Source organism: Bactrocera neohumeralis, chromosome 4, assembly GCF_024586455.1.
Source record: "Bactrocera neohumeralis isolate Rockhampton chromosome 4, APGP_CSIRO_Bneo_wtdbg2-racon-allhic-juicebox.fasta_v2, whole genome shotgun sequence".
NCBI classification, from domain to species: domain Eukaryota; kingdom Metazoa; phylum Arthropoda; class Insecta; order Diptera; family Tephritidae; genus Bactrocera; species Bactrocera neohumeralis.
In genome coordinates, this window is record NC_065921.1 from 77530019 (window position 1) to 77556774 (window position 26756).

The following is a 26756-nucleotide window of genomic DNA, read 5'->3' on the forward strand; positions in this document are numbered from 1 at the left end:
ATAAGCCCCTCACTTTTCTTGTACTACCACCTTCTATTTTCCTAATATTATACTAAGATCTAGCTCTAGTCAAGCATAATGAACGCTTGCTCATTGCAGCAGCTGAGCATTTTATGTCACATTTTATGCGAAATTTCAAAAACTTTCACTAAGCCAGCTCATTGAAGAATTTTCAACTAGCACTTCACCTTCAAACAACAACTATTAAGAGTAAGCGCGACAACAAACAGTTAGAAGATATACAAATTTCATGCTCGAACGCCTTGCGTCGTTGGAAAATGATAAGCAACAAACTGACACTAAGAGCTTTTTGCATAATCCCAAAAGCATTACACCAAATGACGCTTTCCAAGTATTCGCACGCCGCTCCCCCCGCAGCGTGCACACGTAAAATGAAATGACAAAATTACAAAGTAGATCTTAATTTCAGCCGCAAGAAATACCAACGAAAAATAGAATATAGTAATCCAAAAGAGCGGCGTAGACAGCAAGCGGGTGATGGGAAGCGAGGAAATCCGTGAATGTGTAAAACCAAAACAGTGCTGCGAGCTGTTGGCATTCATTATTGCAGTGAAGGCGTGAAAGCGGTTGCGGTGTGAGAGGCAAAGTAAGAGTGGGTGGCTTTGTGCTAGGCAAAGGCGTAGTAGCCAACAGCAACATTTTAATGCTTTTATCGCCATTTCCTTACTGTTACCGGTTAAGTAGTTGTTGTAGTTGCTTTTTTGCATTATGATTATCGCTTTGGCGGCATGCAAATCCTTATTATCCTTGGAGCAGCCATAATTGCAACACTCAGTACAATGGTGCCCCAAATGAGCACCAAGCCGAGAGAGAGAGCACCACTTAGAGACAGTCGTAACGACAGCTGTTTGTGGAAATACCTTATATACTAGTTACTGTAGCTTAATATCACAGCAAAAGTGATAAATACTTAGATGAGTTTTGCTGAAATTCTTACCATTTACCATTTACCTTTTTCCATTTCCATTCTTCATTTTTTTTTAATTAAAAATCCCTTAGTTTATTTTTAAATCTTTATTAAACCTTTTTAAACTCTGAAATATTTTTCATAGAACCAACTTCCAGCACTTCATCATTAACACCTGCTCACTTTGATTATTTTTTCGTTCGGACACGATCGATTGTGGATTCTTGACGGCCGTCTGTAGTGAAGACAGTAAGACCACATTTACCGGTGAGTTTGCGTCACGGGCTGCCAATTTGCAGACGTCCTTTTCTGTATCTGTTGTGGGACTTAAGTTTGAATCCACGCCGAGGCGTTCGAGCAACCACAGAAAATCTTGTACATGTCCCAACTCATCAAGACACGTTAACTTCTCCAATACCTACTGATGATAGGAAAACAAGGAAACAGCCGGAGAGATTCTTATCGATTCTCATAAGTCGAACTGGTGTCGGCACCGCGTTAAGTACATACGTGCTTTAGAAGCTCTACGCATTGACGATTCATACAGGCCAGATAATCGGTTTGCTTCTGTATTGTGATACTGTTCGGAAAAGAGATGTTTCAACGAACGTGGAAGAAAAGTGCAAGGCGTCGGCAAAGGATCATGCTGAGGTCTTTGGTGATAATAGCGAGACGTGCGCAGTTTTCGAGCTGTAAAAAAAGTTAGATTAATATTAAAAATTGTTTTTCTTCAGCGCTTATTCAGCACATTGTTGTTCTAAGTATTTATAAAATAAAATTGTAAACTACAGATATACAGATATAAACCGATATATTATTTAAATTTAGATAGAATTTTTTTCTGATAACAGTATGTTATTTTGTCTAAAAGTGGTAAAATCGGGTCAAAATTTTATCCAGTCCTCCTATGGCTAATACAAAAATTTTCGAAATTCCCATTGTTTTTAAACCGTATATATCGGTCAAAACGAAATTTGCCCATGTATAAAATCGAGTGAAAATTTGCCCAAGCTTCTATATACCTAATATAAGGATTTTAAGAAATTCTGTTGATTTTGTGGTTATTTATTGGTCAAAGTGTGAGGTATATTATTGAAAGCTTACGGCCATCTTTTTCTGGTAATAATATATTGGAACCCCAAAACTGGATTAAATCAGGTCAAAATATTCCCTAGCCCCCTTATACCTTATATAAGAAAACCGATAAGAATTATAGTCATTAGGTCAATTGAAAAGTCACCGGCCTAGCAGAGTAAAATACACATAGTTCCATTCAAGGATGATACACTGATTTTAGCGACATTTTTCTAGCACGATTTGTCCCGAAAATAGGCTCAGTTTCGACGATCACCTCTTCTTTCGATGAAAATTTCTTCACAGCGAGCAGGAAGATGCGGTGGATGCGCAAGCAATTCGAAGCCCAATTCATAGATCTTTTCGTATGTTTCGCTGACTTGTGTCAGTCCACTCGGATGACTGTCGGTTGTCGAAAATGAATCGATTTGGTCCTGGTCTTGGCCTCTACCACATTTTTTTATTGTTCACACATTTGTAACTATATACGTACGGTAGTTGTTGATATTTTGCTTTTTTAAATGAATATTAATCTATAAAATCTATAAAGAGTTAAACAAGTGAAAATCATTTGAAAAATATTGAATATTTGACGGGAAATGTAAATGACGGCAACAGCAATGGTTAACCGCAGCGTTATTGTCGATTGGCTTTCGGCAACCAGCTCTGCCGACCGCCTGCTGCAGCATTAAATGCCAGAACGTTGTGTTTGTTTGCATATTGGCGGTTAAAAAAAAAAAGATTTTTCGAATTATTTGTAATTAACTTTTAGTTTGAACTCATTATTCTATGAAAATAGCTCACGGCTCTAATTAAATTTTCATATTTTCCAATTTTAATGCGTTTAATATTCAATATTTCAGTTTTATTTATTTTTGGCAACAAGTTATGATAACTTTATTATTATTGTAATTGCAATGGCATTTTAATTATGTAGCTAAAATTATTTTGAAGGTTGCTTTTAACTGTGCGGTTTTCATAAAGTCTTTTGGCTATATGTTTAATTGTCAGCTTGCTAAAAAACACAAAACATTTCATAGAGGGAAACCCGCACACACACTTACCTTCGGTGCACTTGCAGTGCGTATCCAAGTACGTTATCACCGACCGGTGCTGTGGCGAGCGCTCAGCAGACGCGTTCGTGTCAGACCTCACAGTTATTGGCGCGCAATAGCTTCACCTTCGAATAGACGTTGAAGTAATTTTGCAGCTGTGGTTTAGTATGAGCTGCAACAAAAAAACAGATAAAGGTTAATGTTAAAAGTCGATTAGAGAATAGGGTAGAGAGAATTAAATAAACCGTTGAGATAAATTGATGTAGTTACTAAAGATTAATTCAGAGAATAGTCGTTCAGAGTTTTATCTTAGACTAATATAACATTTTTAAACCTTTCTAGCTGTTTTCCGTTTTCCTGATCGCACGCACATACTGTGGGTATTTTACAAATAATTCGAAAGTATTACTTCCCAACGACCCTCCGAAGTAATATCGCTTCGATCTAAGGGTTCTTGAAAAGTTCCAAGAAGATTCAATGTTTTCGAGTTAAATTTTGTTCAGCGATAAGGCCCATTTCTGGCTCAATGGGTATGTAAACAAGCAAAATTGCCGCATTTGGGACGAAGAGCAACCTAAAGAGATTCAAGAGCTACCATTTCATCAAAAAAACAACGGTTTGGTGTGGTTTGTGGGTCGGTGGAATCATCGGTCCATATTTTTGCAAAAATGATGCCTATGAGAACGTAACCGTCAATGGCGACTATTATCGCACCGATAACCGATTATTTGATGCCTGAAATTAAATCATTTGGCTTCAACAAGTCGGTGTCACTCCTCACACATCGCATCAATCAATAAATCTATTGAGAAAACACTTCGGTGAACAGATAATTTCACTTTTTGGGACGGTCGATTTGCCACCAAGATCGTGTCTTGTCAAACCGTTAGACTTTTCCCTTTGAGGATAAGTAAAGTCTATGCGGACAATCCCACTTCGATTCAGACCTTGAAGCAAAACATCACGCTTGTCATTCGTCAATTACCAGTCGAAATACTCGAACGACTCAATGAAAATTTAACACAACGAATGGACCATCTGAGACGTAGCCGTAGCCAATATTTCAAAGAGATAATCCTCAAAAAATAAATGACAAAGAATGTTTTTTCGAATGATAATAAACATTTCTCATTAAATTTGAAATTTCTGTATGTTTTCGTTTAGGAAAGTAGGTAACCTCGCCGTGCCTTGCCCTTCATAATTTGTAAGTAAGAACATGAGATATAAGAAAATAAGATGATGTACTTTTTTGCAAAATAAGCGATATGGAAGACTCCCTCAAATATAACTCATATAAAATTATTTACATAAATCCCTTTAAGTCATCAATTGGGCAATCGATATATTTCAGCGAAGTCATTCACCTGAAGGTATAGCGTTGGTAGAATATGAAGTTATATATAAGACTTTCATTTTTGTCTTTTTGATGAATTAGTGTGATGAAAAACAAAAATAAGGAAGGCGACACTTTGACTACACTTTAATGATATAATACTCCGAAATATCGCTTTAAAGGAAAAAAAATGTAGTATACAATTGGGAGAATTTTTTTTAGCAAAGTCAACAACCTCAAAAACTTTATATCCAAAATTTCATTACTAATTACTTTGGTGATTGATATACATAATATACAGGTTTAAGGGCTTAAAAACTGAAGTATATTTAAATCAAGATAATAGTTCATTAAGGCGGCACCGTAGCCATAGTACATACAAGGTCTATCTCAAAAGAAATAGAACTTTTTAAATATAACTGTTTCTGGTGGCGCCACCTATTGGTGGGTATATGAAATAAAAAGTTTCATCTCTTGTTGACATTTCGTAAAAATTTTAAGACAATTGGATAACTACAATCGATGTTATCGATCAAAAAGTGGCAGCAGCTTTTGCATCGGTCGTAAAATGCAAAGAGCAAATATTAAATTTTGTTTTAAACTTGGGAAAACGTGTACTGAAACATTTCAAATGATAAAAAAAGTTTATGGTGATCATTGCCTATCCCGTAGTAATGTGCATGAGTGGTTTAAGCGATTCCAAGAAGGTCGTGAGGACCTCTGTGACGATCAGAAGTCGGTCGTCTTCAGAATTCAAAAATAAAGACAATGCTGATTTGTTTTTACGATTCCGAGGGTATTGTACACCGAGAGTTCGTCCCACCTGGCCAAACGATTAATGCTGTGTTTTAGCTTGGTGTTATGAAGCGTCTTTTGTCACGCATTCGTCGTGCTCGACCACAATTCCGTGAGGCAGGATCCTGGCGTCTGTTGCACGATAATGCGCCGTGTCATTGGTCGACGCTAGCCACTGATTTTTTGGCAAAAAAACTCCATATTAACCATTAATCACTCACCCTACTCACCTGATCTGGCACCCTGTGATTTTTACCTATTTGGAAAACTTCATTTGCCCATAAAAGGACACTGGTTTCAGGACATTTCACCTATCCAAAAGGCGACGAACAATATTCTCAAGAGCATTCCGAAAAATGACCTTAAACACTCATTTGAAATGCTAATTGATCGGGCTAAACGCTGTATCGAAGCACAAGGAAACTACTTTGAATAAAAAAATATAACTTTTGAAAAATATTAATTTTTGTTGTTTTTTTTAACAGTCCTGCTTCTTTTGCGACAGACCTTGTAGTATATGCTATAATTGACTGATATCGCCGGTTCTGACAAATGAGCAGCTTCTTGATAAGAAAAGTTGAAATAGTAGGAGTATACAGACAGACATACGGACATGACTAAATCGACTCAATAGTTTCAGCTCGTCACGCTGATCATTTACTATATAAGTATATCTAAATTTTGTATAATCTTCGACGCGTTCTTTTAGGTGATACAAACAGCGTGGCAAACTTAAAGATCCTGTTCAGGATGTGGTGAAAGCATATGTTGCCTACAATTAGGCGAAAAATTAGTTTACCAGAGACACACACCAGAATGGTTTCTAACTTTACTATATAACATTTTTCATCAATTATTAAAGACAAATCGCTCATATAAACCTCTATTAGAAATCTAGAAGTCGCTGCCGAGAAAGTATTATGTCTACGATCCCTTTCGAAATGAAGCACCAAAACAATGGAAAGACAAAACACGCGTCTTAAAGAAGACCCAGACGCAATTGATTGCGGCAGCAGCACCCAGATGAAGGCCAGAACGTGACCCCAGTGAATGCGAGAAGCGACTCATGTGCAAAAGAAAATGCGATTCTACCCAACCACACACAAACGCACACTTGCCGGTTGTGAACAAATCCCTCATGGCAGCATTTATCCCGCAAACAAACAAAAACTATGTACGAGCTCAGTAAAAGCAGACAACTTGAAGGATGAAAGCCAAAGGAGAATGTAAAAAACACTATTGCATACAAGGAACAAGCGAGAGAAGAGCAATGCAAATGCAATGCACGCATAGAAATTGATTTTCGCACAAACCACTAGCTCTAAATAAATATGTATGCTAGCGTGTGTGTGTGCGCTGTTGCGAGGATGCAAATATTGCCAATGGTAAGCGCTGAACAGCGCGAATATCAATACAATTTCAATCCATTTAGAAGAACAACAGCAAAACACAAATGGAAACACGAATGCACACATGCAGTCACACATATTTACATGGATGAGCTATGTGAAGGAGTTAAGCGGCGATTCAACATGTCTGCTATTGACAGCAGAACATGGCAGGATATTTGAAAGGTTATTTCAAAGTTATCGCAATGCATTCAAGCACAATGGTGGCGGCAGAGGAGCGTGCGGGGTATAGTCAAACTGTATATGTGAGTTTGACGCAGAGAAAAGTAGAAGTTACGAAGCGTGCAGCCAAAGGGAATTCAAATAATGGAAAGTGAAAAGTTTCAATAAATTAAAGTGAGATAAGAAAGTCAGATTTCTGTTGAAAAATGTTCTTTCAGAGCAATAAAATATGATAGTGTAAAGAAATTGCAGTTTCAATATGCAAATGGTTATATAATTCTTTGGTAGTACATCGAATACAGCGCCACCTAGCGATTAAGTTATTTTTTATTAAGGATTTTATATATATAAAGAGAAGAAACAGACTGTTGTGGGTCTTGAAAATATTGGTATAAAGACTAGAGAAGAGAAGAAGAAGAAAGACTAGAGAATATTCAGACTCTTCAGGGACTTCAGTTCAGAAACTTTACGTAAAAAAGTATATAATTCAATCGAACGAGCCAAGTAACCTTGTGACCATATTATAAACCACGAAGAGCAAAAGCTACATAGTGAGGTTTAGTCGAAGTCAAGGCTTTAAAAGTTGCTTCTTGTTATATATAGATTATTATTTATAATAAATAGTCATAACAGCAGATATGAAAACCCACAGGTAAGGTTTGCCACTTTTCATAAGGCAGTCGAAGCCAGCAGTTAGATTTGTACTAGGGTAATGCACCAAACTGAAATATGTTTAGAGTAACCATAGTAAAATGAATTCTAAACTTCAAAAACAGATCAAGTGATCTTGTATGAAAGTCAGTATATGAACGATCATACTTCTTTAATCACAGTACCTAGCGCAAAAATAAATATTTCGTGGAGTACTTCTGTATAATGTTCATACATTTATCTGGAGATGCAATCAGAAGGTAGGTAGTAGGTATGCCAGATCATTAAGGCTAAAAATCGCAGCAAATGATATCACAGAGAAGCAAATTAATATTTTGGAAGACAGTCCAATTTTATATTTCATTTGCTATAATAACGAGAAAAAATGTTAATAATAATAATGCCCTTCACAGTTGCACTTTTGAAGAAGAAAACTGAAAAAAATATATTTTTCTTGATTTTGTTTGGTCAGTTTGTATGGCCGCTATATGCTATAGTGCCCCGATCTTTAAACTTTTTTCGGAAATTTGTAGCGATGTATTAAATAATAGTTTCTGCCAAATTTCGCGAAGATAGCTTGACAAATAAAAAAGTTTTCCATACAAGGACTTTAATTGGATCGGCCAGTTTGTATGGCAGCTATATGCTGTAGTAGTGCAATCTAAATTTACTTCCTAGAATATGATAGCGATGCTTTTATCAATAATTTCTGCTAAATTTTGTAAAGATACCTTGACACATGAAAGAATTTCCCATACAAGGACTTGAGTTTGATCGGCCAGTTTGTACGGCAATTATATGCTATGGTTGTCTGATCTAAGCAGTTTCTTGAGATATTATATCGAAGTCTTACATAATAATGTATGCAAAATTTTGTTAAGAAACCTGGTCAAATAAAAAAGTTTTCCATACAAGGACTTAAGTTGGATTGTTCATTTTGTATAGCAGCTATATGCTATAGTGAACCAATATCATCCGTTCCAAAAATGAGTAGCTTCTTGATGAGAAAAGAACGTGTGCAGAATTTAAAGTCGGTATCTGAAAAACTGCAGTAATTTTTCGTGTATATACAGACGATCAGGAGGATCGACAGATGGACATGGCTAAACCGACTTAGTTCGTCAAGCTGATCATCATTTTTTGTTTTTTGCCACGTTTCCGAAATTTTCTTCTGGGTGTTACAAATTACTGGCCAACTTAATACAGTATATCCTGTTCAGGGTGAAATGTAAGTAAGATGTACAAGGCCGGCAAGCTACTAGAGGTTTTTACGTCACTGATAACAGTATTCTTTAGAGGTCTTCATATTCATAATACAAATTTATAGACATTAAAAACTGTATACTCTATAGCAACAGATGGCAAGAGTATAAAAAATTATGAAAAGTTAACTTTGTAAAGCTTTTCGAAGAATTTGCTTCAGAAAGTTGAGGAAAAACGTCAAATATAAAAAATTTGAATATCTTCTACTTTTCAACCAGCAAAATTTTGGCAAAAAGTAAAGCAAGAAAGAAAAACTGAAAAATGGCCAAGCCACTGATACTTCTTTTCCAATCTACTTACAAAGCCATTCAATACAAGCTTTTTACGGCTGCCACATACACATGTGTAGCAGCAAATCACATAAAAACGCCGCTACCACATCATATATGGCGAGTTTGTAAGCCTGTGTGATGAATACTTATTTATCGCAAGCTTTTTTCGTTTCCATTTTTTAATAAGACTTTCGTGAATGCTCAGCTATTTGTCAATCTCAAGTCAGCTTGGGGGTTCGTTTTACTAGCATGACGCAAAGTAAGAAAAATCTCATTGCCACAAAACAAATATATCGACTTTGTTGTAATATACATAAAAGTGATAAAAGCAACTAAACAGTCACTGTTGCATTTTCACTTTTTATTTTTGGCTTTTCTGTAATTTTTTATTCTTATTCACTTTTTACTCTCGCTTTCGTTTGAACATTTTCACACATTTTGGCTTATGCAATCGCTCATGTTTCCGGTTGATACTTCGGTGACTTGTGTTGACCAATTTTTGCTATTGTTTGCAGATTTACTTTGCATGCTAGCATCCATCATGCTTGGTGATTATTTTACTTTGCTCTCGCAATTTTTGTTGCTTTTAGTTATGTATTTTTCAAAAATACTCGTACTATATTATTCATGCATTTCTGACGCTTATATATGCAGCTGCTGCAATGATAAATATATGTTTGCTCAGTTGTGCTGGTGGCCGCTGATGTATTGTGTCTAGTCTGTTGGGGCACTATGACACTTTGCTTCATATTTATGGCATACTTTTGGGCGCCACTGGGACGGGATAGGAGCTCGGTTGTTCATTTGAATGATTTTCCCCTATATTTGATATGATGCAAATGAGTTTTGTTATTTATGATGTTTGCTGCATGCAACATGGTAAAATAGTTTATTTGTGTATATCTATATATGCGTGTAATATATACATATACTTGGGACGATGTAGGGAACATTTTTATAATGAGACAGCATTATGTTAATGAAGAAAAATGTAAAAAATGTCTGACATATTGATGAATTGATATCTTTAAATGTAAAAATCTGAATTCCGTAATGTTCGAAGTACGAAATATTGTATTAAACAAATGTTGCCTACACTTAGGCGAGAAAAAGTATCTCAGCAAATTCACAAACCCTTAAAATACAATATATGAATTTCTGTTGAGAAAGTTATACCAAGATATCTTTAAACTCATAAGACAGGAGCTCTGAAACATACTTTTAATTATATGATGGCTTCAATTAAGCGAAAAAAGTACTTTAGCAAAGTCGCAAACCAGTACACATTTGATTAAATAATAATGTAAAAATTTCTTTAGAGAAAGTCGGCTCAAGTTATCCCTCTTAAACTCCTTTGGCAGAAATTCTGAAATATTCTTTTAATTAAATGCTGCCTACAATTAGGCGAAAAAAATAGTTCATCAAAGTCACAAACCAATTTTTTTTAACAATGTCCAAATTTCTTTAGAGAAAGTCATCTCAAGTCATACACTTAAACTCTTTTGAAAGAAGTTGAACTTGAAGAAGGTTTACAAAGAAACAGCAGTGTGGGAGACCTTACATCGGATTAATGGAAGTTATGTAAACCTATATACTAAGTATCCATTCTGGACATGAAAGCTGCAGATCACATTATTGTCAGAATAAGCTCTCAACAAAAAAATCTTTTAAGATAATCTGCAAATTAAGAAATTTAGCCTAAGGCATAGTGTACATAATTTTATAGTCTCCTAATTGCACGCTTTCCAAGTGAAGTAATTCACACTCAAATGACCGTTCCTAGCAGAACGCATCAAATTGTATTGCCTAATCTCCTAATTGATTTCAAATTTATGAAGTCAACTAGTATTACTGCTATTTTTTAGCCAACAAATTAACACTATCTTCCTCACTACGACAACAACAACTACAACTGCTTTTAAATATACTCAAAAATGTATGCATTCTACTATATCCTTTAACACATTGAAACGATTCTATAGAAATAAAGTGCACATATTTCATTTAATCCCCATAAAATTGCGTGCAGACAATGAAAATCGTAAAAATAATGAAATAAGGAAACATTTCGAAATTGTTAACAAAAGTTATGTGACAATAAAGTGTGTTGTATGAGCAATAAAAAAGGATTAGCTAGCGTAAGGGATTTGGCGACAGGAAAAAGGATGCCACAGTGGGCAACTGATAAGGCGTAAATTTATACTTAATAACAGTTATAGTATGTGGTTAGGAGTGAGAGTAAAAGGATAAAAAAAAATTTATGAAGAAACATGTGATTATGTTTACATAAATATATATATATTGTCTAGGCAGTGTAAATAAATATACTTATTAGGGCATGGGTTAAATTAGAAAAAAGAAAAACAAAAAAACGAGTTTGTTTACATTGGATCCTTTATTTTAGGAAAAAAACAGAAACTTCAGGCGGCGCTTGAAAATAACTACAAACATTAATTTCGGCTACACCGAAGCTATGATACCCTTCGGATGTATTTTTAATAGCATGAAAGGATATACATTAGGTGATTTAAAAATATATTTTTTTTTTCAATTGGTACTCGCAAAAATAGGTTCCTAGACACCTCTAAGAAAGCCACTCCAAATATGAATTTTTAATTGTAACGGGAAGGTCCTCCGCCTAACGGTTTTCTATTTTTTCTTATTATCAGATAGAAAAATTTATATCTGGCTTCCAACTACTTGAAAAAATATCTCGTTAATTAGGTTTTGTAGGAAATTGAATTTCTAAAAATATGGCCTTTATGATTTTTTCGTAAACCCAACCGTTTAAAAGATATTAACGGTTGAAATTTGACTATTTTTGGGAAAATGTTTCATTTCTTATGAATTTTATAACTCAATGAAAAAAAATTATTATGAATGATGAAACTTATAGGCTTTCTTAAGAGGTGTCTAGGAACCTATTTTTCAGAGTACCAAACGAAAAAAAAATTTTTTTTTTTGATCCACCTTAATATGCATTGATGTTTGACGATGAATATCTCGTAAACGCTTAACTTAATCGAAATATCATAGTTGATGTATGTGTTTCACAAATTGAGTTAAAATACAAAAAAAATTCATAATAATTTAATTTTTGTGAATTATTATTGCCACTCGAAGTTGGAACCTCAAAAAAAATACACGTAGGTGGCCCGGTTGATTTTGGCTCTTGATGTTATCCGAAAGCAAATATTCTTGATTATTCTTAATCTATAGACATGTCATTCGATTTTTTGAACCCAAGTTACCAGACTACTACCTTAAGGACTTGGGCTTGATTCGTCAGTTTGTATGGCAGATATATGATATAGTGCGCCGATCTGCACGTTTTCTCCGCAGATTGTATCTATGCTTTATAGAACAATCTGTGCAAAATTTTGTCAAGATATCTTGCCAAATAAAAAAGTTTTTCATACAAGGATTTTATTTTGATCCGTCAGTTTGTATGGTAGCTATATGTTATGGTTGTCCGATCTTAACAAGCTTTTTGGAGACTGTGGTGATACTTTGGGTAATAAGCTGTGCCAAATCTCGTGAAGATATCTTGCCAAATGAAAAGGCTTTACGCACAAGTACTCGATTCCGATCATTCAGTTTGTATGACAGCTATATCTTATAGTGACTCGATCTGTACAATTTTTTCGCAGATTACAACATTTCCTCAAACAATTATTCGTAACAGATTTTTTGAAAATATGTCGTCAAATAAGGAAGTTTGTGCGATATCAGTGATACCGACAAATGGGCAGCTTCTTAGAGACAAAAGGGCGTGTACGAAATTTCAGCTCAATATCTTAAAAACAGAGGGACTAGTGTGCTTATACGGATATACAGACGGACAAGCAGGTGGATATGGCTATACGGACTCGACGCCATATATATATACATATATACATATATGTGACCTGGTCTACGAAAAGGGGCTTAGGTGTCAAAAAAATGAGAACAATTAATGAGATAACGAGAAACAGACGATTATTTTTAACAGCTTTTCCCAGAAAATATATATATATATATATATATACATTAAATGGTATTCGACGTTTCCTTCGGATTTTTACAAACATCGTGGCAAACTTAGCTATTCAGGATATAAAAAAAATGGGACTTAATGGACAGCTTAATATATATCTATGTATGTGTATGTGTCTATAGAAAAAATTGCTTTTTTACAGGACATTTTATGAATAGTGTGAGCAGTTATTTGAAGCGTGTTGTTAGTTTTCTATTTCTATTTCACTTTGTCATATGGAACCCGATAATAACCACATCTGGAGAGAGTAGACGAAATCATTTTCATGTTTTAATTCTTATCTATTTACTATATTTACTTCAACCAACCAAGCGAAAACATAGTAGAACATACGTATAAAGTATATTTAATAATAGTTTACCGCTTACTGGCTGCCGCAATGAGGCGCAACATTGCGCTTTGGGATGTGAAGCAGACAGTCATATACGCGCAAGCAGCAACAAAATATATGGCAATCAATTGCAAATTCAGCAGCATACATAAATTCGGAAAATCGAAAAGAGAGAATAAATGCTGCATAGAGCAGCTGCAAATTGAATGGTGTAGAAAAGTTGAATAGCGGCAAAATTTGAATGCTAATAAAATATGGAAAATCAATGGATTTATGAGGCACGCACACAAACACAAGCACACGAGAATAGAATGTACATGAATAAGCAACTCTCTTATATAATTTACGAGCTTATAAGTGTGTTGTGCTCTCACGCGCGTTTAACCAAATTGTGCCGAGGCAATGCTTTAGTTCAGTCATTAGACTGCTTCAGATTGTTGGGTTGAGCGCAGAAATGCTGAAATGCCAGTTTCGAGTTCATTTGCGTTATTTATGCTTTTGCTTTACGCATTTCTACGGTTTATTGTTTGCTGTTGTTTTTGCCGTAGCACAGTTTTAGGCGCTCATAAAAGCATTGTTTTCGAAATAAAACGAATCGAAATAAATCAAAACGCAAGCGCAGCGAACGAAATGTGTTTTGGAAGCAGCTATTAAATGTAGGGTTGGTAAGCATCACGCATTGAGACATAAATTGTAGGGAAGAGAGTCCTAGCGGTGTGCCACTGAGTAATTGTTGAGCTTTCAGAAGATTTCGAAGTGTTTTTTGTCTTAGAGATTCTCTGTAAGTTTCAAAAACTTACAAGGTTTTGTAATAAAAAAAGTAAAGGTTGGAAATATAATAGTGAAGGTGCCGCTATCTTCGCTCTATACCCTGAACTTTTGCAAAGCCACCATAGGTACGCATGCAGTAGTTCAGACGCTGAACCAAATTTTCGAAGATTTTCAAGCATAAATCAGCCGATATTGCTGCAAATTATCTTTCGATATTCGTACAAAGTTCATAAACTGTCGCTGGCTTCTGGGCGACCGAGGCGGCTAATTGACTGGACCACTTAGTTCACCAAACTTGGTTTTCAATTAATCGACTTTGACATTCGCTATGTGGATTGTGGCGCCGTCCTGTTGGAACCACATATTGTCTAAGTCCATATCATCCAAATCGGGCCAAAAATATTCAGTTATCATTGAGCGGTAACGATTCCCATTCATAGTAACGTGCCTTTCTTTAGCATCGCGGAAAACGTACGGACTATCGACGCCGCCGGCACATAAACCGCACGAAACCGTTCTTTTTTCGGTATGCAATGGTGACTCATGGACTACGTATGGATTGTTGCCTGACCAATAATGCATATTTCGCTTATTGACGAGGCCATTCAGCCAGAAATGAGACTCATCGCTGAAGATGATTTTTCGTTGAAAATCCGGATCATTTTCAAATTGTTGCTCAGAGCGATTCACGAGCTTTCTGGTGGTCAAGCGGCTTCAGTTCTTGCGTCAATTTGATCTTGTAAGAATCTACACCAAGATCTTTTCGCCAAATTCAACACAACAACGTCATAGAGATGCCCAATGCTTGAGAGCGACGTGTGAGAGAGAGATTTGGGTCTTCCACAATTGATGCACTATGCACTGCAGCAATGTGCTCGAGACTACGAGCACTTTTTTGCCTCACTGGCACGGTAACGTTTTGTACTATGCCTGTGGATACAAATTTTTACACTAGACGCTCATTTGTTGATCAGACAGGACGATTAGGACGGCCATAAATTGGACGTAGCGCTCTCTGGCGTCGTTTGCTAACCCTTTCGGTCTACTTTTGTAGCATCCCTATTTTAAACGTCTTTATATACTATATATAAATAATCAGCGTGACTAAGTGAGTTGATTAAACCAAGTCCGTGCATCCATCTCTCCTTCCGTCTGTGTAAACATGAATTAGTCCCACAGTTTTTGAGATATTGATCTGAAATTTTGTACTACCATTTTCGGAACTGTCGATATCGGACCACTATATTTAACATATATCTGTCATACAAACTGAACTGCCGGAGTTCATTAGACAAGATATGTTCACAAAATTTGGCACAAGTTATTGCCTAAGGTTAGGCTAGGTTAGGTGGCTGACCCTCAGTACGGCGGCAGGATTACACTTAGTTCAGTTAAGTTCAGTCCTTTGTTAAACCAAACTAAAAACGCCTATAGTTGGCAATTAGCGATCGGCAAAGCGCCCCGAACCTATCCTAAAAGTGTTAAGGTGTTTCATTTCTTGTTTTTCATAACACGTGGATGTCTAAGAGTGACATATATGGAGGAAGATTTGAGACGTGTCTCTAAACAGCTGATGCAGGCGGCATAATATGTACTTATAAAATTTTACTGCATGAATCCCCCGATAGGACAGTTTCCAGTTAGTACTCCTACAATTATTGAAAGGTGAAGCTTGCTGAGGGCGAAGACTTCCATAGGCTATATATACCGATATATTCCAGGCCGGAAGGACCTTGCAACTGCACAACTGATGGCAGTAACCCAGTAGCTTACTAAGCTTGTCTCGAGGCCCAGCGATCCAGTTACTGGAGTTGATGGACAGTTCTCGACAGTGTAATGCTCTACCAACCGGCCGATCGGAGTCAAGTATTTGTATGAAAAGCTTTCTTATTTGACAAGATAGCTGCGCAATATTTCGCTTTAATAATTGCATAAGGCAATGCTGCGATCTCCGAACAAATTTTTCAGCTGCAGTCACTATATCTTAGAGTTGTCATACAAACTGACCGAACAATCTGCGAAATTTTCCCAATTACTCGATAATTTTGTTCATACGAAATGCAATAAATTATATAAGTAGTGTACAAGTAGTCAGCATATAAATTGCGAAGATCGCTCTCCACTCTACGCAACGCGTTCAACGTACAGCCGCCGCTTCTAGCGAATCGTTGCTGCTGCGCGTTGCAATCAGCGCTCGTCATGCAATTTAATGCAATCAGTTATCGAGCAATTATCTGCAACGATGATTCTGCTAGAATGCAGAACTTTCTGGCATTTTTGCTTTACTTTTTATTGCGTTTAAATTGCCACACAGCCATTCATTATGGCCGCTAATAATGCGAAGAGCATGGACTCTGAATAAAAATGGCTGTGCGCATAGAGAATCACGCTTAAATACATAAATTGCAGTATTTTTCGACATTCAATAAGTCTATTTGATATATGGCATGACACACACTTACATACTTATTAGCCCGCAGCGCTGGCACACGCTTAGAATTATGGACGTGACTGATGGCGGAAAATGCGTTTTATTGTTGGCACACGAGCTGGCGGCAGCAAATAAATCAAGGAATACTGAGAACAAAAGCAGCAAAATAATGTGCGTACTTGCCGCAGAATTATGCGAAACCCCTTTCATCCCTTCAAACTCAAATAGATAATGCGCGGATGGCGACTGCGGCAGCAAGCGGCTTTGCAACGAGTTTAGAGGTTTCCTATTGTATGGACGGATTGTGTATTTGTTGTTACAAAAAATTTTGCGTTGGGAACACATAAAAGTTGTAATGGAGTTGCTTGTTGGTGATGCAGTGGTTGGAATCAGAACAAAATAGTTTACGTACATCGCGGCCACGTGTTCTTTAATTTGATGTTTACGAACTTTCACCCAAACTTTCCGTTGAGCTATATGGTTAGCTTCAAACTAGATAATCGAGTAGGAGGTCTTCCCTTTTCAGTAAGATTAGATACCAGAACCGCCTTTGGACTACCAGACTACTGCAATGTTTTGCAATCCGTTCCCAGGACAGTTGGGTCTACGTAACCGGAACGGAACGAGATTTTTAGCCGGCCAAGCACTGTCAACTCAGCAGCATTCTGTCAATTTAGTTAAGGAACCTTTCACTAAAGTCTCTTAGGTTTTTTATCAAAAGTAGTTAACAAATACCTTGCTATCTTAGTGGATCTAACAACTGACTACACAATAACCCTACAATTGGACTTCGAAAAAGAGGGAATTTATATGATTCTAATTGTAGGGTAATGGCTGCTTGACTTGTAGAAATTTAATCGATACTCTTGTTATAAATATTGCTGAGTCTCGGTGGAGTCAATCCCTAACTTGCTTAACAAGTAGACTAGCAAATGAATGGAATATGAGCTGAACATGCCAACTATTAAAATATAAAGGGAAGACTGAGAACACTATATAAAAACAATGGTAGATGCTGTCAGGAGTTAGAAGAAGAGGTTACTACAGAGTATAATATATTTGACAAAGCAAAGCTTTAGGTATATAGGAAAATAATCGCTACTATCCTGTCGATGTTTCGAAGGTGGAACAGATAAATCTTTTTTGCTGCTTTAGAGAAGATATAATAGAGCGAGCGGATTACGTCTACGACTTTGCTTCCGCCGTTTTCCAGTAGATGTCTCTAGGGTCAAGCACTGATCGATTAAATCGTTATATATCGATCTTGGACATTTGTGTCAACACTAACACAACAAAATATTTGTAGAGATCTGTTTGCATCCAAAATTTAGTCTCAACTGAAAATGTCACTTTTTGAGCCGAATTCTCGACATTTGCGGGAAATTTTGCTTGTCTTTTTTAATTCCAAGAAAAGTGCGGCTGAGGCTCATCAAATGCTTTCGGATACGTACGGTGAGGCTGTTCTAAGTGAAAGCACATGTCGTGAATGGTTTCAACGTTTTAAGAATGGTGATTATGAAGTCGAAGACCGGCATGGTGGTGGAAGGGAGAAGATTTTCGAAGATGCTGAATTGGAAGCATTACTCGACCAAGATGCGTTTCAAACCCAAAAAGAATTGGCCGAATCGTTGCAAGTGACACAGCAAGCGCATGGGAATGTTTCAGAAACAAGGAAACTGGGTTCCTTACGACTTGAAACCAAGAGATGTCGAACGGCGCTTCTTTGCATATGAACAGCTGCTTCAAAGGCACAACCGAAAGGGATTTTTACATCGCATTGTAACTGGCGACGAAAAATGGGTCCACTACGATAATCCTAAGCGAAGAAAGTCATGGAGAAAGCCTGGACATGCCTCCACGTCGACGGCAAAACCGAACATTCACTGCGCCAAGGTCATGCTCTGCATTTGGTGAAACCAGCTGGAGGTGATATATCATGAGCTGCTAAAGCCAAGTGAAACCATCACAGGAGATTGATACCGAACGCAATTGATGCGTTTGAGCCGAGCACTAAAAGAAAAACGGCCACAGTACGAAGAAAGATACGATAAAGTCATTCTCCAGCATGAAAATGCTAGGCCTCACGTCGCAAAGGTGGTCAAGAAATATTTGGAGACACTGAAATGGGAGATCTTACCCCACCCGCCGTATGCTCCAGACGTTCCGCCATCTGACTACCACTTGTTCCGATCGATGGCACACGGTCTAGCTAACGAGCACTTCAGTTCATATGAAGATGCCAAAAATTGGATTGATACTTGGATCGACTCGAAAGATGTCGAGTTCTTTCGTCACGGAATACGCATGCTGCCAGAAAGATGGTCAAAAGTAGTAGCTAGCGACGGCCAATATTTTGAATAGCATTTTTGTAACCGTTTTTATACAATAAAGCCTTAAATTTACAAAAAAAACGGCGGAAGACAAATATATGTAGCAGGAACTATCAGTGTGCTATATAAAATAGGTTTATCTGACTTTCGGAGCTTTTTTCAATCACCCGACCAATTTTCGAAACTCAAGGCAAGAAAATGTTCTGATTTAAATATCTCATCGTTAAATGCAATAGAACTGATGTTACAAATGTTGTACGAGTCCATGAATATAATTTTATAGAACTTTACACCATGTTAATCAAGATATAAATATTTTCAAATTCTCATTCGACCATAACTTTTTCGCTAAGATGATCTGGATACAGTTCTCTCAAACTCTCTAAATATAAGTACATTAGTTGAATAAAGTCGATTAAGACACTAGCGACCCTGTATGATATAATATTCACAACTCGCTAAAAAGGTTACAATGTTTCCAACTCATCTTCATCCTTGCACCTCTGACAAGTTGCGTCCTCCAAAATTGTTAGCCTCACCATCTGTTTGTCAATGGGGCACTGTCCAGTTAGTACACCTATCATTGCCGACATGTGAGCCTTGCCAAAAGTCACAAAGTCGGTAGATCCAGTACCCTAGTGTTTGAAGTCATGGAATTCCCATCCTGAAAGGATTTTACAGATGCTCTTTCTTGCGAACTCATCATCTTCCTTGCACCCAGACAAGATTAATATAGAAATACTATAGGTTGATGCAACAGCTAACGAGTTCATGCACTCAAATTCAAATTCAAATTCATTTATTGAGACCAAAAAGAAACAAAAATACAAATTATTTACAAAAGTAGAAAGTTATAACTTAAGACTATACATATTTTATCTTAAACAAACGTTTCCGAAAACAGATCTTAATCTAAAGGAAAAAAAAAAGAAAAAATTACAATAAATGCTTGCTCCCGACATTTTTAAATGTATTCTGAGGGCTACGACTCAGTCTTAAAACTAACTTATAACCTAAAACTAATTAAAAAAGAAATCTTACAAGCTATGGTAGCAAATAAAGCTTATGCCTAAACTAGCCCCTGTGCGAACCAGGTGTTGATTTTACATAAAAGTTCGAGCAGAAGGCTTCTGGATGATTAACATCATTTATTATATTTTCTTTACTAATACCAAGTGGAGACAAATACTTGCTGTTGACCCAAGTATGACTCGACTGCGACAAGATACCATCAGAAATCAATGGATTGACGAGTTCATGCACTCTTTGAGTAGTTTTGAGTTCATTCGCAACCATGTCCATGCAAATATAGGAAAGGTAAACAAATTATGTTAATAAGACATAAGGCCAGGTTAAGTTAGGAAGTCGATTCTAACGGAGCACACTTGAGCAGCAGTTAGAACGTCGTTTCATTGTGGTACCTAAAAACGCGTAAATAATGGATCATAAGACCCTTACAAATCGACAAAAGTGCTTTAAGCCTATCACAACTTTGTTGAGGCGGTTCGCTGAATGTAAAACTGCCGAAAGATTTCAACCTCATTCTTGCAAGGGCTATACAATGAAGGAAAATTGCTGGATTTTCCATCTCACCCTTCTCCATACAACTTTGACAACTAGCGTCCGCTAAAATTCTTTGCCTTACCGCATAAATGTCTCTATTCCAACATCCAGTAAGAGCTCCTTCGATTGCAGCAAGTTGAACTTTTCTAAGGGCAAATAGTTTTGTAGATCTCTTGTGTTTTACACTAGGCCAGAATGCATTCGCACAGGAGCGGATCGTCGCCAGTGCCTGCTAACACATAACATAGCTTTACTTCAGCTCAAGCCTAAAATATTCGATCTTGCTTAGACATTTATACCAAACTAATACAAACAACAGACATAACCTCTAGCCGCGATCTCAACAGTATAAGTATGAGACAGAGAAGGAAAGAAAGAGATTTTCTCCAACAAAGCTTTTTGCGCTCCTTTTTAAGCAGCTAGCATGAAGTCTTTAAGATAATATTTTAAACTTATTTAACAAAAAAGTTTCAATGCTTAAGAAAACACCTTGCATAAATGTCCAGAACATTCGAGTAGTAGCTTGAATATTCAAAAGACTAGGCAAATCCCCTTATTAAAAAATAAATACGTTGTCAGACAACTTATGAATGCGCTCTTGATAAATTTGGGTCTTCACAAAGATAAAAAATACTCTACTGAAGCCAGTTCTATAAAAGCACAGAGATGTTTCCTCTAAGAACTCAGAGTCCAGTTGGTCTTGTGTCACTAAAAATGTCTTAACTGTTGCTGGAATTCGCGTCTTCTCAACAAATAGCATAACCAAAGAATAAATGTGCCTGCAACTATTTGAGAACTGATTCTCAAAAGCATTTGTCTGCGTAATTGCTTGGGCTGCCTACAAAGGCACATAAATTAGCGGCATGCGGATACATAGAGAACATTTAGACAACAACAATAACAATAAAAAATAGCAATAAAAACTAATAGCGAAATCAAAAGTTACAACTACAAATAAACACAAACGCAAAATGTTATAAAGAAAGCAACAACAACACAGGCAACCATTTAAGCATAAATAACAAGCAACAGTCAGCAATAACAATGTATTTGTTGCTGTATTTGTATGTACATATGTACGCGTTTAGTGATTTGCAATATTACATTCATGCCAACGACAACAACAACAAAATAACAACAACCATTTGCACTTCACTGCCACATCATTGCCAACAAAGCGCCGGCTCGCTGCGTCTCGAGCGCGCAACTGTAGTGTGCGTGTCGCGGCAGTTTAAGCCGAAGGCGCATTTAAATCGCGATTTAATCGTTTACCAACAACGATAAAGTCTTAAATACCAGCCGGCAGATGAATTGTGGAAGAAAAGCATTCGCGGTCAATTGACGGATTGCGTTGAGGAAGCGCATGGGGAACCGCTACGACTATATACTTATATGTATGTACATAAATGTATATCTATATATACATATACAAGGTGTGTTTCAAAGTAAAAAGGACTTTTTGAATCTAGCGCCCGCTAGTGGCGCCATATAAATGCCGACTGGTGTGTAAGAATCTGCTATCTTTATCATTTATCCAGTGAGAATTTTATGAAATTTCATTGTTTGAATTTTTTTTTTTTTTTAAGTAGGGGGAAGCATAAAAAGCCGAAGTGCGGAACTTTATTCCGCTAAACCTAACCTACTCCAATTCCAGACTCTCCCATGGGACCAACTGATTAGGTCTTACTTCGTGGGAGCACGGACTGACGGACGCCTATTCTGCTTTATATATCTAAGTTTTGTCATGACTGAAGCTGCCGCTTCGCTGACAGCTTTCCAGTTCTCAGTGGACTGACACATAAGTGTCGTCAAATTTTCCACCGTAAAACTATCACTGAGTGTAGTTTTAAGTTTTTCCCTTGTACTTAAAAAGCGAGGTTAATAAAAAATACATGCTCAGAGTCTTCAAAGCACTCTGAACACGTCGGACAATTCGGACTAATGTCGTGCTAGAATCTGTTCAGGTAGCTTCTAAAGCACCCATGCCCACTTAGTATTTGGGTTAGCTGGAAATCCAGGTCCCCATGTCGTCTATCGATCCAAAAATGGATGTCCGGTATCAGTCTGTAGGTCCACCGTTCTTTGAGTGAGGTTTGCCACCGCTGCTGCCATATCGTTAAGCTTTTCATTATTTCGTCTCTTTTGGCTCCTATAGATGGCTCTGGAGCCAAAATTGTATATTTGTATACCCTTCTCTCTTTGAAGTTATTGCGAAACGTTGCAATTTATGAAACAAGTTTATGGCGATGATTGCCTATCCCGTAGCAGAGTGCACGAGTGGTTTCAACGTTTTCAAAGTGGTCGTGAGGACATAAATGACGATCAACAAGTGGGCCAATCAAAATCCGTGATCACCGAAAACTCCATCAAAACTGTGCGTGAATTCATCAAAAATCAGTCGAAATCATCATTGAAATTTATGAAAATGGAATTGAACATCTCCAAAACATCGATTTATCGCATTTTGACCGAACTTTTGGGCTTACGAAAGGTGTGTGCACGGTTTGTTCCGCACAAATTGACTCAGAATCCAACATTCGAAAGACAATTATTTGACCAAAAATCACATTTTAACCATTAACCACTTCCCGTATTCACCTGATATGGCGCCGTGCGACTTCTTCCTTTTCGGAAAAATGCATTTGCCCATGAAAGGGGAAAGCGTTATGCAGACGTAGCGGCCATTCAAAAGGCTTGCACCGGCATACTCTCGGCCATACCGGCCAACGAGCTAAAACACTCGTGCGACATGCTTTTGGATCGTGCAAAAAGCTGTATTGAAGCAGAAGGAGACTATTTTGAATAAAATAAATTGATTTTGCCGAGAAAACCATTTGTTCTGTTTTTTTTTTTTAAGTCCTGTTTACTTTGGTACGCATCTTGTATATTGTATTTATATATAAATGTAATTGCAACGTTGTGTCAATAAAGAATGACATGCAGCAATCACTGTTTCAAATAGATGAATGTCTGTATGTATGTTTTTATATGACATTATGTACATAAGTATTTACATAAGCATAGTTTCATGAAAGTGTTCGTTAATGCCACTTTTTTGCATGCCCAGTGAACTCCTCTCATCTAACACGCCTCTCTCTATGGTCCGACCGCGTCAATACAGAACATTTCCTGTGATTGCTAGTAGATGTCTTGGATGACAACCAACCCGAACTGGCATTATTGCAAGGTTAAAGAAGGTGACAACCCACAACAGAATACTTAAGTCCAAACTGAGGTAATTGCAGTTAAGAATATGTTTGCTTCGGCTTCCATAGAAGCCAAACTTGTGCCCAAACCTTTCTGCATACAAAAACAAATACGAGGGCTGCTATATATATTCTGGCCTAGGGCAACACTAAGTGCTGCCAGGTGCAATCTGACATTTCCATTGGAAAGTTTGACATTTTTTAGCATAACATCACTTTTACTTACAGGGAATTACAAAATTCATCTCGGCCAAAAAGTAGAATTAACTCGTGAACATTTTCATGCCATCATTTTTCACAACTTTCGACGTGGATTATCACGACAAGAGTGCATCGATGAACCAAAATCTTTGTATGGCTATGAAGCACCATCCTATAGCACTGTGAAAAACTGGTACAACGAATTCAATCGTGGCCGATTCTCGCTCAAAGGCGAATTCCGTGAAAGTCGTCCAAAAACAGCCGTTGTGCCAGAAAACATCGATGCCGTGCCATGCAAGACCGTCATGTAACATATGTACCTTCAGATAGAGGCATGCCTATGCATTTCTCCCACCAGCATACATTCGATATTGCATGAACACCTGGCCGTACAAAAGGTTTGCTTTCGTTGGATCCTGCACAATTTGACAATCGCTCAAAAAAATGCTCGTGTGGATTGGTGTAAAGAATTGCTGAAAAAATACGATCGCGGTGCTTCAAAAGACATTTATAAGATCGTCACAGGTGACGAATCATGGATCTATGCGTATGAGCCCGAAACAGCAATCAGCAAAAAAAAAAAAAAATAAAAAAAAAAAAAAAACCATTTGATAAATATGCCTATTTACATTATTAGGCCAGAAATATATATAAGAACCTACGTATCACGCCAGATGGCGTTGCCACAAATCAGACATGTACAATAACAACTAATCGTTTTATGACCACTAACCACAAGAACAAAAGACAGAGTTTTAGCAAACAAAAGCAAAGTCCGCGAACACGTAATCACAGAATTTGGTTATAAGGTAAATAAGTGTTTATGTACGAGAATACGAAATTAACTTGATGAGCTGCATACTTAAACAAATAGACAATAGCGCCATAAAACTAATGCGCGCAAATGTTGCACGCTCAGGACAAAACTCCAAACCGTGCGGCGCAGCAAAAATTAAATGCAAAAGAATTATAAAATAATAATATATATGCATATATATAGCACACAGTACATACTTTAAAAAAGTTACTAAAATGCCAGACAACTCACCATCATCTTCGGACAACATTCTGTTGCCGCGCCTGCTGGGTTTATTGCCTACAATCAATTCGCCACGATAGACGCGTTCACTTGATTGCGCCGCTACCAATGCATAGTTCTGCAGTGCTTCAGCGCACACCCACATTGAGATTAGGTGCGAAATTGTCTACAACAACGGTGGTCGCACCGTAAGCAACTGTCTCTTGGGCAATATCTTTGTTTGAGAGCAACTGATTATGCTCGAGTAGCGAGTCGGCAGCACAGCGCCCACACCGCGTCGGTGTTCACGTCTGCCAACTTCTACGTATGCGCCACCAACGTGCGCTGCTCGTTCATCACGATCAACGCCAAAACCAGCCACCGCTTTTATAAATGCCCTGCTCAGTGTCGAGCGCATTGCGAATCACCATTGGCGCTGCTGGCGATACTTTCCAGCGACAAAGACTTGCCATTCCATTTGTTGCTCCTGCCTTGTGCTTAATCATCGTGGTAGATGAAGAACGCCGCTGTGAACCATAGGACAGTGAGCACCGCCACGATTTTGACAATGGAAGCAGAGCTTTCACGCCATTTTTTTTGTTTGTCTGAGCTGTTTCTAACTTTCTGCTCATATTTTGGTTGTGATTGTATAGTACTGTGTTCGCTTTATGCGTCGTTGAATAAAAGTTGTTGCTTTTCAATATTTTGTACGTCGCTATTGCTAACAATTCATCTAAATGCTTGAACCCTTTAGCTGCCATACTCTTCCAATTACTCTCCTACGTAGTCGTTTCCCTTTCTTTTAGTGAAGAAGATTATTTATTTCCGCCGCTTTCCGTGAAGTTGCTTCACTGCCGCAGTGCTTTGTAGAGTTTTGTTTATTATGCGCCTAAATGTATGCCTCAATTAGTTGCAATTTAAGCTTTGTCGCTTTCATTGATAGCGTAGCGGTGATTTTCCTTTAACTAGCGAGTTACTGTGCTACTCGTGCCACATGTTAATCTGTTTATTTCTTTGCGCAATTTATTGGCATGCCATTGATGGTTTAGTGTCGTTGTTTGGATGAGTAAGTTCGGTAATGTTTGTTGTGATTTTTTTTTGTGTATTATTTAGTTTTCGTTCACTGTTTAAGTGATTTTATTATTAACAGATGCAGCATCGTGCCTTTTGTGCCATTTATTACTGACTCTAGCGCCTGCAGATATGCTTCAAATCTTTTTATTTTTTTGTTTATTTAAATATTTTTGTTAGGAGAAAATTTTAAATGTATTTTTCGCGTTTTTTATTGGTTGTAGCGTAAATTTTAGCCTTAAATTTTTTTTAACTTATTTTTGATTTTTTTTATATGTTTTTTTAAATTTTTTAATAATTTTCTTTTTAAATTATTTTCATATGTATTTTTTTTCTTAAATTTACTTAAATTTTTTTACTATTTTGTTATGGTTTTATAACTTTCTTTTTTAATGTTGCAATAATGTTTTATAATTTTAGAATTAATTTTTTTTTATAATTTATTTTTTTTTTATAATTTATTTTTTTTTATAATTTATCTTTTAAATTTTTTTATAATTTTCTTTTTTAAATTCTTTTTATATATTTTTAATTTACTTAAATTTACTCAATTTTTTTTACGATCTTTTTGTTTTTTTTATAACTTTCTTTTTTTAATATTGCAATAATTTTTTTATATACAGTATAATTTTATTTTTTTAAATTTTTTATTATTTTTCATTAAAATGAGTATATTTTAATATTTTTAAAAAAGTTTTATACTTTACTTTAGTTCTTTAAAATTATTTTTCTTTAATTTTTGTATACACATCTTTTTTAGATTCTTTTTATAATTTTTTTAAATACATTTTTTTTAGTATTTTTAAAAGTTTTTATAATATACTTAAATTTTTATTATTTTTATATATTTTATTTT

The 26756-nt window shown here is 36.6% G+C and overlaps 1 protein-coding gene and 1 pseudogene across 1 annotated transcript in view; both read right to left on the bottom strand.

Annotated features, from left to right (window-relative positions):
- LOC126756146 (putative polypeptide N-acetylgalactosaminyltransferase 9) overlaps positions 1–26756 on the bottom strand; it is a 524546-nt gene that overhangs the window by 440980 nt on the left and 56810 nt on the right. The window lies entirely within an intron of this gene.
- Positions 1021–25590, bottom strand: LOC126756156 (uncharacterized; annotated as a pseudogene).